The sequence below is a fragment of the Xiphophorus hellerii genome, chromosome 13 (genome assembly GCF_003331165.1).
Source record: "Xiphophorus hellerii strain 12219 chromosome 13, Xiphophorus_hellerii-4.1, whole genome shotgun sequence".
Lineage (NCBI taxonomy): Eukaryota > Metazoa > Chordata > Actinopteri > Cyprinodontiformes > Poeciliidae > Xiphophorus > Xiphophorus hellerii.
This window is the reverse complement of record NC_045684.1, coordinates 16,511,831-16,525,371: the sequence shown is the minus strand read 5'-3', so window position 1 is coordinate 16,525,371 and position 13,541 is coordinate 16,511,831.

The following is a 13,541-nucleotide window of genomic DNA, read 5'->3' as shown; positions in this document are numbered from 1 at the left end:
TGTTTACTAGACAGAGGTAACTTGTCTGTTGTACTTTCAATAAAAAAGACACAAGTAAAACACAAGTAATCAGGAATTGTTATAGCAAATAGTAACTTAATTTACGAGAGAAGAAATTATCCTGAATTCCTGCGTCTTCATCTTTAACATTCTGTTTTATTCTTTAATACTTATTCTGCTTTCTTAAAATCTTACTCTTAAAATCCGTAAAGTGCTCCTCCAGGGTGCCACATGGGCTACGATGAATGCTTCTCCCACCAGGGATGCAACTCACTTGTTATTCACGTCTCTCTGCATCCACCTAGTTAAATGACAATGGCTGCCCTTTCGATAATGCATCAGATTTTCTCACCACTCTCCAATCTGAGAGCTGCGTCTGCTTCTCTTCTGCACAGCGATAGCCGATCTTTCCAGCTGTGTGTGGTAACTGCCCACACCGAGTTTCTGGCTGGACTGTTTGTACAGGTGCTCCAGCTGGATTTCTGAGTGGGTCCTCGACCGTCTGACTCGGTCAGAGTGTTTCTTTCACTGTTTGCGTTGGCAAATCAGGTTTGAGTCCCGCTGACAGCTATTCTTGAGGTACTTCATTTTCGTCACTTCGACTCGGCAGTGATCCAAACCAGCTCAGACATATAAACACTCTTTTTACCTCCCCTATTTGTCCCATAAGACTAAGACACGCAAACACTAAAACACAATACGTTCTTAATTTTCTCGTAAAAATAACCATTATAATCCACGTCTTGGCCAGATAAACATTTCTTCGTAACCGGTTCTGCCAAAAAAATTTGTTGCACCTCGACTTCACCCAGTTGTCACGAGACAGCTGCAGAGTTCTGACATGTTAATTTCAGCCCTGAGCTGACCCCCAACTAATTATCCTTCAACTCTGTAAACACTAGTAGCACCAGTTAACACCAATTAATGGCCACTAATCATTGCCAGATGCTACTTCTTGAGTCATTTTTCTCCACTTGTGCTGCTGATTTCAGACATAGTTGTGGTTTTGAGGTACATAAGCAATTATCAACACAAATTTGTGTCTCGAACACAGTTTGTGGTAATTTTATATTCTTGTATGTCAAGCCTTTTATGGAATAAAATTCAAGATGTTTTTTATCGTGTGAGATAGAAAGATGATTTCTCCATCCAAATGGTTCTCAGCTTTGGACTTTACATAGCTACATGGTGATACTTTGACATGATATTACAACAGAGTCAAAGACGCATGAATGCAAAAGACTGCTGGGTGAATGCTGTAGTATTAATGCTAGTTTGGACAGAAGTGTTGCAGTTTTCTGTGAACATTGTATACAAAATTGTGATCCTGTTTGTTGAGTTATAGATTAAACTAAAGAGGATTTATAATTCACCCAAACTTCCCTTTAAAACGGCAATGGGCTTGTTGCACGTTGCATTTCTTTGATTACCTGATTTTGAGTGCAATCTCTTTTATGTTTTATGTTTCCTTTTGTCTTGGAGTTTTTAAGAACAATGCACCAGAGAGGAAAGCAAAAACATTGTATATTTTATATTTTAAGAATGAATTGTACAATCCATATGAGCTGTTTCTCAATAAACATCTGCGTAAGGATCATGGCATTGCTGAAAAAAAATGTTTGTTTTGTAAATCAGTTTTTTCTAATTAATCCTTGATTGTCTTAAGAGTTGCATCAAACCTGTAATGTATCAGGTTATGCTAAGTCATTTTAAGGTTTGGTCAGTCCATATTGAAACCTAGGACAAGTGTTATTTGAACAAGTGGTCAGTATTTACACTGACAGTTTTTAGTGCATAATTTGCAACCTAAAAATGCTGGACACTTTGGCAAAGGTGCTTTTCTATAAGAAGAATCTATTGTACGCATTTGCTTAAACGAAAGTGAGAAAAATCAACAAATATGTTCAATCATGTTGACATCATATTCTGCCGGACACCAGCATAAAGTATATTCCATGCACCGAATAATCAAAACCCTTCCTCTTATCATTTCTGCTTTTCCCGGCCTTATTGTTATTTGCTGCCGCATTGTTAGTATTGATTAGTCGAGTGTGCACCGTTTGTCATCGTCCCTGCCAACTGTACTGTTGCCAAGGGAAAGCGTGAACAAGCCTCTGCCAGCATCAGCCTCCTCAAGCAACAGCTGTGCCACATATGCTGCTGATCAATATAAACAAACATGGCCTCCCCGCACCAGGGATAAGGATTGACAGGTATGATTCATCTTCTGTGCCGCTGGTGGGAGGTGCAAGTAATAATAAGCAGAGATAGATCTTTTCCTGTAGAGATACAACCACTAGGGTTACTAGGGGTAGGTAGGAGAGATCATTCGCCCCCTGAGGTAGCTGGCAGGGTTTCCCCACATAAACCCCCTCACAGTTTTGCAGAGGATTAGAGCAGCAGGAATCCACCAGGGCTGCAATTTGTGGCATCCTCAGTAACTACGATGAACGGGGAATGGGCACAGATCATTGGTGCTGTGCCAGTCGTGCTGCAACAGAGCATATTCAAGAGTGACAGTGGGGAACATATACAAGTGAATTATTACACTGTTTTTAATAGAGACTTTGTAAGCTACACCATCTCATCTCATCAAGAGAGCTGTGCTTGAAGCATCTCACTTGCGAAATAATGATGAAATTTCCATGCAAGCACCATTGAAGTATTTTGATCATTACAATGTGGTCCTTTGTGACTGTGTGATAGGAATTCAGCGGCTTGTGCAACTCGTATACTATTGTCTCAGGGGCACAGCTGAAAACACGCGCTGTGGAGGACAATAGCTTGATAGAGTGGGTATGACATCCCCTTGATGAAGAGTAATGGCTTGAAACAATATTTCCCCATGGAGCAGAATTGAAATCTTATATGGTTTCATCGCCAAGCAATTTTAAGATGTCAGATCAGTTTTGTTCCACCAAGCATTGTATGAAGGAGCAAAGCACAACCACAAGGGGGACGGGTAACATACAGGCAGCAATGACACATTTATTGCCTATTTATAATAGATAGATAGATAGATAGATAGATAGATAGATAGATAGATAGATAGATAGATAGATAGATAGATAGATAGATAGATAGATAGATAGATAGATAGATAGATAGATAGATAGATAGATAGATAGATAGATAGATTCTTTTCAACAGAGGTGTTACAGAGGAGAACAAAATAATCTAATACAGCTGAAACAAAAATGCTTAGCAACTCTAATGATAGCACTGCAGCACAGCTAGCTGCCACAGGAAGTCAGAATAGTGGCAAACAAAAGTTGTGTACTAAAGGTTTCCAAGTTTGGCTTCATGTTTGTTTGCAATGTGACAAGCATTTTGAAACATTGTGTCTAAAATGTTTTCTGTGTTTTTAAATGTTGACTTCTAGTTTTAGTTTGTTTTTCTTTGTTAGTTTTTTTGTTTTTTTAAAGCTGACAACATTGTCAGAATCTCAAGAATATATAAAGCCGATATTTAATGTGTAAAATGCTAGCTCTGAATTTGTCTGCAGCATACAGTTAGAAGAAACCAAAACACTGAAACACTGTAGATTAAACAGAGATATGTGAAGTGCTGTCAGTCAACTGTGTTTAAATCCTGAACTAAGTTACCTTCAAATAAACTCACATTTCTCTGACAGGAAACACAGCATCACCATCTAGTTCTGGTCATAGCACTCATTTGCTGCTTTAGCTCTTTAACATTTCTGAGTATAAAATGGATGCTGTGGGATATTCAGCACTGACCAAGCATCAGAACATGCCTCCACCAGGTGCACATTTTGTACAATTGATTAATTAAAGTAACTTTCTTTATTCTCTTCAGATTCCATTCTAGTAAATGGGGTTGTATAATTCAGTTATAAGTATTATCCATCAAAGGTAGGTTGCCTAAGGGTACTCTGCTTTAACTATAGTCTTATTATATTTAGACATATTTTATAAGTGTTATGGCCCAAATGGGAAATAGAGCCAAGATTAATAAAATTGGAGTGAAGACAAAAATTCCCATTAGTTTAAATTAGACAAGAAAATTTAACATTTTAGGTCTATTTATCACATTTCATGAAAATACTTGCTTCCATGAAAAAAAATCCCTTGTCAGGGAATAATTGTAAACGGGCACAAAATGGTTTGTTTATGGGTATAAGATGAAGGTGAGAAATGGCAAAATCGCAATCTGAGATTTGAAAATGGGTTTATTAATCTGCAAAGGGTTGAACTGACCAGCTTTTAGGTGGCATATTTATTTATTTATCACCTCTATCTATGTAGTTTTACATAAGGTTGCCATACTATCAGAGTCAACAGTAACAATATCTTATGGTATTTTTTTAAACTTGCATTGATTTTGAAATGAAGACATGGGTTAAGGTTTGAAATCTTTCAGCTAAAACTTGGAGAATGAATATTGACAGACTGTCTTTAATCAGAGCTATTTAATAATCTGATTTGATACTTTGATAAGGGTTGATTGGTACATTTATATCAGGCCCATGGTGTGGTGGAGTCATTAATATCACCAGGACTCAGCTGGAAACAGACACAGTGCAGGCTGTCAAAAATCCCTACTGACAATTTACTGTGACAAAGTTTTGTATTTCACACACTGCGACGTCGCAGCAACTGCTGGGGATAAAGTGATAAGAAATCCATAAACATTTTTTAGCAAGCAATTATATCAAGCACACACATTACTGCAAAAATTTTAAAAAAATAAGGATAAGCAGTCCCTGAGAAGAAATGTGCTTTACAGCTTCAGTGTTAGTTTCCAAAATTGGCATCAAAACTGAGGATTTTTGTGGTGGCAACCAAGGCCATGACAACAGGCTGTTTTTTTGTTTTTTTTTGCTTACTTTTCCACAGCTGCAAAGATCAGTTTCTTTCACTATATTTACTTGTCAATTACATTTTAATGCAAGTTGCAAAATGTCCTCATTTCTCATCTGATGTGGTCTGTGTAATGTGTGGGCCAGATAAAAAAGACAACTTAATTATACTGGACCAAAAGTGTTTGCATGTAAAGCTTCCATTACAGCAGCTTTGCATCTATAACATCTCAGAGTTAATGAATGTAATTTGAAGTCCGCTTGATTACAGATATTATGGCTTCCTAAAACACAGAGCATTTGTCAGAGACAATCTCAAAATACTAACCATGTCAAAGCTGAGAATTAAAAGAACAGAACGCCTACTTCAGAACGCTCCTGAACATAAACAGAAATAAAGAAACATGGTCGATATATACATATTGTTTATTGAGAAAACTTCAGCTTCTCTCCTCTCTGTTTCCCAGTGACATACTGTGAGCAGCTGTCCACACATTGTCTATTCTATCCTGCAAATTTTTCCAGTTAAAACTTCTTAAGAGGAAATAAATTATTCTGGTCACTCCTCACTGGTTTTCTGGTGTCTTTTAGTCCCAGTGTGATGCCATTCATCACTGCCCTGTCAGAGCTCTCGCAACTTGAGGTACTGCAGCTAATTTAGATGACCTTTTCAAATATACCCACTGCTATGCGCCACATACAAACATGCACAGAGACTCGTTCGCTCAAGTCATCATATTAAACCTCCATTAGAAGCCAACAAAGCCCACTCTCTGTGCACCATTTTCAAAATTAAAACTACAAAAATTACAAGGATATGCTAAGGAGCCTGAACATGAAGTAGTTGTTATCGCATAGAACTCTCAAGTTGTACCTGCAAATAGTCAAGCCACTTAGTAAGCTAATAGGAAGACATTGCTGTCTATATATGATAAAACAAGGAGCTATTTACCTCTATGGCATTATTTAGTGTGGAAAAAGTCTGCAACTGTACTGCTGAATCAATCAATAGAACCATTATTGATTGATTCTTTGTATTTCTAACCCTTCTTCTGACTGAAATAAATATAAAGATTTTGAAGTGGGTCAGTCAGAGACTGGTCTTTAAACTAATGAAGAATCTGTAGCGGGAGCTGAAGACTAGCATGTCAGACCTCAATGACTTGGAGCTCATCATTAGAGAGTAGACTGTCTAAATTTCAGTAGAGATATGTCATACACATTTTTCCATTATTGAGAAGGGTACACACCATTTTTGATGCGCAATTTTATTTTACGATGTAAATTAATACAGTCATTTTTACTCACGGTTTTTGGACCTCATCTGTTCATCTAAATGTATTTCAAATCAAACATATTAATATACTGTTATTAAAAATATATTTTTTTATATGGCTCGTGGTAAAAATACAATGCTGATCATTGTGTGATTTTATATGCCGTATATAAGTTTGCTATAAGGAGTTTGACATAGATAAAGTCACAGAATTATGAATTTCCTTTTTTTAGCACTTATAAAGAAATTTCAGCTTTCATAATTTTTATTGTTCAATATGTAAGAAAACATATTTTTCTCCTCACTGTTCATGTACTGAAAGTCCAAGAAACATATTTCTTGCACAGCATATTCTTATATACCAATGAGGCTCACTCTAATGTAATTATGCTATAAAGCTTCTTTAATTAAAGAATGTTTTTGAAAATAATATAACAGTTTTTTCTCATTCAGTTGAAAATAATCATCTACATTTATCCTGTCATGTCACATTAAAAATCAATTTGTGACCTGCAGTATGTAGCTGAATCAAAACCTAATGAATTGGACTGAATAGTGGTGAGTTGAATTATAATGGTGGTATTCATGGCATGTGGAATCAGAGACAATATACTGCACTTATATTTACATTTGGGTGTAGGTGGTGGAAAGAGTCAGTGCCATTAAATTACTTAAACAGGAAATTTTACATATGGTATTAAGGATATTAAATATATAATTAATATTTGTGATTTTGAGGTGAAAAATCCAGGCAGCATGACCAACCAAAATCCAACAAACACGTTTTCTTCTGATAGCAACATCCTGGTTTCAGATCTGTTAGTTTGTTTAAATTTTTACTCCGCTACAAGCAGTTGGGAAACATTTTTATTGACTAAGGGTGCTAAATAGTTATTTGATTAAAACACAGACATGCAGGCACACACTCATGTGCTCTCCAAATGCACACGCGTGTACACACACACACACCGTCCTCAAAACCTGGGAGACATCACACATGAAAGGTGCTCGACATCAGAGGGAGTCAAATTGGCCTTGGCTGCGAGGATTGGTCCAATCAACCTCCAACCGTATAATTAGTAATTAGATTGGGATTAGAGTCAACTCTGAGTGGTGGAGCATGGCCAATTCAAATCAGCATATGAAATGTGATTAAATTAATAAGAGAAAAATTGAAATATTAATGTCCTCTTTTTCCTCTGGGTTTCTGTTTGATTGGTTTGAACTTTGGTTAATTACGGGCTCACATGGAGTGAAAGACTGTTGACTATTTTTTACAAAGTTTGCTTGGCTGTCTCTTCTGCAGTGGGCTGAGTGCAAAATGATTTAAACAGATGAAAAACATTAAAGGAGCTTAAATAAATCATCAAACAAACTATAACGGTGCATTATTATCTCCACATTATTGCGCTTGTTTTGTCAAATTGTCATAACTATTTTCAAATGAGAGTAAGAACTGTTGTTTGAAAATAATGTTTTAGCAAGACCTCCCATCTCTGCATCTATATAGTGCGTCTATCTATTATTAGAATTATATCCAGTGACATAATCAGACTCTGTAGATTCATTACACAGAGTGATGTATTTCTAGCATTTCTTTTACTTTTTTGACTGTGGATATACAGCTAAACTTAAATTATTTTAATATTCTGAAAGTCAGAGTATTAAATCTGAGCACAGGTACAGTATATACAAACCAAGCTCCTGAATTACTGCATCATTGAAGCGTGGTATGAAGGTAATCAACCTGCAGTATTGTTTGGGTCTTCAGGAAAGCCGCAGTGATTTAATAGTTACCTGCTTGGAACATAATTTGAGTTTGTAACACTGAAATTTGATTTACTAATTTGCTTTCAGTCCGTGAATAGCCGCCTTTTAGGAATGACCTTTTTGGATGGTGCCAGTGAGTATCTACTGGATAACTGTCAAATTAGCACTTTTCCTCATCATTACTTGCTCATACTGTAGCCATAATCTTATATTATTATATTCTTGTTGTAAAAATACTTTTATGGGACATTGTTGCATTATACTTTTCAGAGAAACAACATTTGAATGTTCATTAAATGATTTATTGAAGCTTTACTTTGATTATTTTGGGTACATTGTTTCATCCTATGTCTATTTTTTCCTGTGTTCTAGATCAATTTTCGAGTCCTTGTCCTCAAGGCCCACTGCCCTGCATATTTTAGATGAGTCCCTGCATGAACACACCTGATTCAGATGACTCCAGTTCAGAGAAAGCCTGATAATCAGCTATCAATTGAAATCAGATGGCCTGAAGCAGGGAAACACCTAAAACATGCTGGGTCCAAGGTTGGGAAGCACTGTTCTAGATCACTAGTGTTACTTTTACTTCAGTTCCTTGGTTTCGCTGTCTCTTACAGCTGTCGCCCATCTGCTCATTTACTCACCTGTGTTGCATCCAGTAATCAAAGTCCCCAGCGTAAGTACTTCTCAGTTACTCTCCTGCTGTTTTCACTCTGGTTTACTTAATAGGAAATTATTCTTTTCACCGTCTCTGTGTTTGTGTCCTTAACAACCTCAAATCATAACAAAAATACTTTTTTGATGATATTCTAAAGTATTGATGTGATACAACTGAGATGGTCATTCAATTCAACTTAAATATATTTATATAGCTGCAGTTCACAATACATCATCTCCAGGTCATGTTTCTCAAGTCTGATGAATGAGATTCAAGCTACACCCTGAACTAGTCCATCAAAGGGTAACACAACATGCAGGCACACATTAAGGTCTAAGGGTGATTTACAGAAGACAGTTAAACTAACAGGCGTATTTTAGTCACAAGGAGGAAAGTACCTGGACTGAACCCACGCATGCATGAAGGAAACATGCAAACATAATGCAGAAGAGCAAAAGATTGGGGTTTAAAACTCAGAACTTTCTTACTGCAAGGCAACGGTACTAATAACATTCCCCACCTTCCTCATGTGAACCATCTCCAATAACTGGAAATGGATATGCAGGAAGCGGCTCTATGGCTTTGTCTTTCTCTAACTCTTTCTATCTGGCCATTTCCTGACGTTTTCACAGCGTGAAGGATCTCGAACAACCTTTCTCTAATGGCCATGGAAACAGGAGTAGGTGCCTGCTGCAGAAATGCACACGGTGACTGGACGCCTTTTGATTTAAACTCTACTAGATTTAGATAATTTACAATCAGCTCCCTTTCACATAACCCGTAACCACTGTGTCAAGCGAGTGACCATTTGTGTCAAAAGTTTCCTGCGTGATTAGTGCTTAGACATTAAAAGGATTAATTCTTAACAATAAGCCTGTCACTGTGATGTTGATTTTTTAAAAAGATTTAATAAGCGTGGTGATCAAAGGGGTTCTTGGGAGAACTTGACAACCATTCATTTAGAAAAGGCAGGTATTTTTCCTTACCTATTAATACCTAATTTAAAATTTGTTCAATTTCCATTATTTAAACTTCACTGTTCAGTTTAGTCTGGCAGAGAATAATGCATTTGAGTCGGTTCTTTTTGAGCCCTTTTTCACAGCAGATGGGCCTTCATTCCCCAATCTAAAAAAGACTTAATTATTTATCACAAAGAAAATCCTGTTCTGCAACATTTGGATGTATACCTGAGTGAAGCATGCTGGTGAGAGCTTTTAAACAGTATGAAAAATTCACATCCCACAAGCCATTTTCTGCATGAAGGCAATAAAGTTAAATATTGACGAGAAAGCAAAGCTCTGTTGTAACATGTGCTGCTGGCATGTTTGGTTGTTACTGATTTCAATAACCAACAGCCAGGTGTGTTACAGAAAACAACAACCAGGAGGTGAATATCTAGGGAGAGAAAGAGACTGAAAGAAGAATAATTACTTTTTGATCATTGAAGTTGTATTGCTACCTACCGTTGATTTGTTTTTGTTTTAATATTAGTTGACGTACATAAACAAATATTTATTTGTATATTAACATTGCACTGAATAGTATATCTGTTATCTCTTCTGATCTTTACAGAGTAGCATCATGATTTTTTTTTTTCCAATCTGGAAAAACTTCTACGTTTTTGTTTGCTTATTTATTTATTTTGTAAGCAAGAGAAAAGTGTTGTTGGCTTCCAAAGAAAACTCTGGTCACTGGCATCTCACTAAAAAGGACTTTAAACTGCAGGAACAACCTTTATCAGTGGCCTGTGCCTAGGCTGCCTCTGATCTGTAAGATGGTCATCCATCATTTCTTTGTTTCCACGGTAACCAAATTATCATAAATGTTTTAAATGGTGTTGACCAATAGTATTCTCTGCACTAGCTGCTCCAAGGGATGATTTAAAACTTGTGCACAGTGCCACACATTTATTTACAACTATTCTCTAGCTCCAGAGGCAACTGGTAATCCCCAACCATTTTTCAGTTAGCTACTGCAGACACAAACAGTCAAACTAGACATTTAATTTTTTTTATTGTCGTTTTCCTCTTAATCATCAGTTGCAGATGTAAAAATCAACTCAAATGAAGTTAAGCTGTTGTTAATAATATAGTAGGTCATACTCGTATTGAAAGTCGTTAAAAAACACTTGGCTGAGACTCACAACCAAAATAAGGAAAAGCTCTTTGATGGCTCTATCTGTTGGGTAGAATGCACAATGCTGAGTATGCTGTTGCCTCCTTGTGGTGTGCAGGATGGGAGACACTCAAAATAGTTTATTAGTTATTTTCTATGTATTCTGTAATAACATACTTCATATGGTTGCCATTTGTTTATGTAAGTTTAATCATTCCATGTGTTTACGTTGGTTTTTCAATCGATTGCTATGTATAAAATTGAACGATAGTTTCAACAAGACATCAAATGAAAGTGTCTGAGTCAATTACAGTACAAGAGCATTTAAGTTGTTTTTATTTACAATAATAAGAGCACTTATGTCAGCTTATGTATTGCACACTGTTGAAAGGGAGTGATTCTTGGCAGAGGCATTTGTTATGTTTTATTGATGAAGATGCTTGTATTGCAAAGGGAGGGATAGAAAAACTTGCACGCTCTGCTCGGGGGATGTGATCGCTCAGTACATTAAAATGTATGATACAAGGGAGCTGGTGGGATGGTTATCTATGTGGAGAGAGCAAAGATGAATAAATATTGAAACATCTTTATGAAATATTAACACCAACACAAACAACGAAAGTAACTGAGGGATTTAGGAGTGGCCAAAAAGCCCACAGGGGATACATTTTCAATTGCAGCAAGCTGTGTACAGTCTTTCAGACATCTTTCACTGAGGGGGTAATAGAAGTAATTTTTTGAAGCATTTCAGATGAACTGCTTCACGCCCTGAAAAAAAAAAAAAATTCTTTAAGATCGCATGTTTCCCCTCAGAGAATCCTTTGTTTTTAATGCATGTTTTGGAGGCAGAAATGCCGGAAGCAACACTGTGCATAAAATATAAAGACTTTTGGGGATGTTTGATTTATGGTGGGTGTAACTTTTGATACAATATTTACTTAAAAGACTGCTTGTAGTAAAGATGAGTATTTTTCTCCCAGTGGGACATACTGTATGTTTCGGTGTTGTCATTGTTGGTCTGATAAAGTTTGGCGTTCCCTTGATTTTTTTTTTGAGCTGAAAAATTATGCAGGTCTTAACATCACAAGTGGGTTCATTTGCTATGATAGTTGCAGAGTTATTAACTACAGACACCTAAGTTACATGTGGTCTGCAGATGAGTGGAAACAGTGAGAAAAGAGCTTTGAGGAATGGGTTTTTATAGATGCATCCATACCTACACCACCAAGAGGAAATGGAAAGCATCCGATGCAAAGATTTAGAGCACATAATAATAGGACACTAGATCCATCCAGATGTGTTCTGGAAGACCAAAACATGCCTCTCTAACCGCCGATCCAAAGGTTGAATTTAGCAGTTGTAAAAGATACAGCCCTTGCGTCTCTTCACTAGAATAATATTTGGCACAGAGTGGATTTTGTTGGGGTTTTTTGTAGCTGACTGTTCCAGTGACAAACTCTTAACGCTCCAGCAAAGAAGATTAAAACATCGATGGATGAGTTTGGATGGAAGAACATGAGTACCCTTCATAGTGTCCTGACCTCACCCAATACAACACCCTTGGGATGGATTAGAGAGGTGATTATGATCCAGACCTTCTTGTCCCACACCAACGTCTGATCTTTCAAATGTGCTTCTTGGAAAATTATCAAAAAAATTCCATAAACACCACAATAAACTAATCTAGAATTGTTGAGGCAGTCAGAGGTATGAAATTTGAGCCAATATCCTAAAAAATCATGTGGATTAAGAATTGGTTGCCAGCCAAGCTCATGTCTGTAGACAAGTAAATATTTTCAGAAATGTTGTACATTTCTGGTGAAAATTAAATAAATAGATTCTGATTGGCACTTAGCATTCTGCCAGAGTGGATTATTTTAAGTTGGATCAGGGGTTGGGTAATGATCCATTTTAAAAACTGAAACAAGGTTTATTTATTGGACCCTCATATTGCTAAAACATGGAAAGCATTAAACATATAACACAGAGCTCCAGTATTCAACTTAAACTGTTTCCACACGTGATGACAAGAACTTCAACTGCCACAGTATACCTACATATACCCCATTTTTCCATTTACGTTGCAAGCCTTAGGTGATCTGAACAGATAGTCGTGTTCCTATGCCTCACGCGTAGGAGTCTCCAGCTGCATGCCGTACGCCTGCCTTCCCTGTAGACATGCTGCCATTCATCGCCTCATTACCATGGAGGAGAGGAGTCCAAGACAGGTGAAGGTAGGCTGCGCAGACTGCAATCAGCTCCCTGTTGCTGTTTTTCACGCACCACATATCACATCTTAGTTTCTCCACGCTCCAAGGCCTCCAGTAACAAAAGTTACCATAAGCTGACAAGTTAAATAAAATAATTTAAAAAAAAAACTCTTTCAGGACGGAGGTGTGAATCAAGAGTTTGAAACAAATGTTTAAATACATACTGATGACTTAAAGTTAATATTGTAACTTTAAAGGCTCTTATAATATAATTTCTTAGGCTATGTCACTATCCAAATAAATTAATACGTATTTACAGTTCTTTAACTCCCCCCCCCCCCCCCCCCCCCCCCAACAAACATTTTTCAGCAATAAACAGTAGCATGTTGTTTAATTACACTTCTTCAAATGGGTTTTAAAGCTTACCAGCTAAGCATATAATGCAACAAGATAGATTTTCATATAGGCGTACTGCCTGTTTCAGCACTATTTAAAGTTTGGCCATAAATTAAGACCTAATGCATTATTCATGACAACACTTTCAGCGTCTCCGGAGGGAGGGGCCGGGGTGTTACGCAAAGTGAGGATCACTCTCTTCTGCTCATTCTTTATCTATCCATCCTAGTCTCCTTGGCAGCTGTCTACATTATCTCACTAATGGTCTGAATCAATGTTGCTCTTTACCCTCGC